A 2,144-nucleotide genomic window follows, 5' to 3' on the forward strand; every position below is an offset into this window, starting at 1 on the left:
GTGCTGATTTATTTTGATCACAAAACTTTGGGAAAGGCTCAGCAGAGTTCTCTGGAGATCTTGTGAGCAGTCTGGCTTCATGCATGTACAACCTGTGAAGTTGCATAGGACCCTATTCTTAAATGGACACCACACTTGGCTTAATACTCTGCTTGACATCTTGGAATTGTGTGCTTTAATTTTTCACTGGGCCTACTTATGAGATTGCATTCTGATATCGATTGGGGCTGCAGTGAATTAAAAATCTCAGCTAGGCGGGATCTCACCCAGTGAGCCATCCGCAGGTTTCCTCCCCCACTCTAGAACCAGATCACCATGGCAACTGGAGGGAAGTTGATGAGAGCGACTGAAGTTTTTTAATTTGGTGGACCAGAAGTGCTGAAACTCCGGTCGTATATTGCAATACCAATTCCAAAAGACCATCAGGTTCTAATCAAAGTCCGCGCATGTGGTGTAAACCCCATGGAAACATATATTCGGTCTGGTACTTACAGAAAAAAAACACTCTTACCCTACACACCGGGTTCAGATGTGGCTGGGATAATATTGGAGATAATGTATCTACTTTCAAGAAAGGTGATAGAGATTTCACTACCGCCACCATCTCTGGGAGCGATGCTGAGTATGCGCTTGCTTCATATCACACTGTGTACACACTGCGGGAGAAACTGGACTTGAAACAAGGAGCTGCCATCAGCGTCCCATATTTTACTGCTTACCGAGCTCTGCTCCACAGGGCCCGTGTGAAAGCTGGAGGAAGTGTTCTGGTTCATGGGGCTAGTGGAAGAGTTGGAATAGCAGTGTGCCAAATTGCCAGGGCTTATGGTCTAAAAGTTTTGGGTACGGCTGGTAATGAGGAAGGACAAAACACTGTCTTGCAGAATAGAGGCCATGAAGTGTTTAATCACCGAGAACTTAATTTTATTGATAAAATCAAGAAATCTGTTGGTGAGAAAAGGCATTGATGTGATCATTGAAATGTTAGCTAATGTAAATCTTAGTAATGATTTGGATTGTCTGTCCTATGGAGGACAAATAATAGTTGTTGGCAGCAGAGGTCCTATTGAAATAAACCCATGGGATACCATCCCAAAGGAAACCAGCATAATTGAAACTGCTCTTTATTCATCAACTAAGGAGGAATTTAGGAAATTTGCAATGGCCCTTCAAGCTGGAATGGAAATTGGTTGGTTGAAACCTGTGATAGGTTCTCAGTATTCACTGGAGAAGGTGGCCCAGGCTCACGAAAATATCATCCACAGCAGTGGAGCAACTGGGAAAATGATTCTTCTCTTAGAATGATTCTCTTACAATGATTCATTCTTTCATATATTTCCAAAGCAATTAGAGATCTCCTGCCCCTGTTTTACTTACACTACCTTTGCTGTAATCAACATTCATTAGATTCAGTGAATTTCTTATATTAAAAAACAAGATTTATCTTTAGAGATTTGGTCATTGGAGCACAATTTATTTTATAGTTCACCATATTCTTTATGCCTCCCACCTACCTCTAATCAAAGACTCATCATGGTAGGAAGTAGAATGTCAGTCAGTAGTCATTTGGCATTGGGTGCGTTACAGAAAATCCTGGTACTTGATCATTAATTCCAAGACCTTTGACTAAGCAAGCTAATTCAAAATAAGACTATGTGATTTCCAAGCCTGTTTGTCTTTGTAAAGATTCTTTTGTATCTGATTAGCCTGGAACTATCCTGGACTGAAGATTTTTCTGGACTCAAGAAGACTGCTTTTCTAGACTAATCTCATCTGGATCTACAAGGACGAGGTAAACAATGTTGAGAGAAATTTGTTTTTTAACAAATAGTTTTCCAATATTCCCCCAAATATTAGAACATTCACTGTGTTGATGCTTGATTACTCATTCTCATATATTCTGTGAAGAGAGCAGCCTTATTTTTGGTATGCTATGATAGGTACGTCATCTTCCGATAGATATTTCTCGATTTATTTTTCAGAGTAGATTTAGAATTATCTGTGTAATGGGAGCCATGTATTTTTATTTAAATTACTAAACAAATTCGACACATTTAGAGTAACCTACTTTTGTTTTCATTATGTGGTAACTCGCAGTAAATTCTGTAGAAAAATTAAAACTACTTCTATCTATTTGGTCATTATAT

The 2,144-nt window shown here is 39.2% G+C and overlaps 1 pseudogene; it reads left to right on the forward strand.

The window, feature by feature from the left end:
• Positions 1-315: 315 nt before the first annotated feature.
• On the forward strand, positions 316-1,302 carry LOC129512444 (quinone oxidoreductase-like; annotated as a pseudogene).
• Positions 1,303-2,144: the final 842 nt, after the last annotated feature.

The sequence above is a fragment of the Nyctereutes procyonoides genome, unplaced genomic scaffold (assembly GCF_905146905.1).
Source record: "Nyctereutes procyonoides isolate TBG_1078 unplaced genomic scaffold, NYPRO_anot_genome, whole genome shotgun sequence".
NCBI classification, from domain to species: Eukaryota; Metazoa; Chordata; class Mammalia; order Carnivora; family Canidae; genus Nyctereutes; species Nyctereutes procyonoides.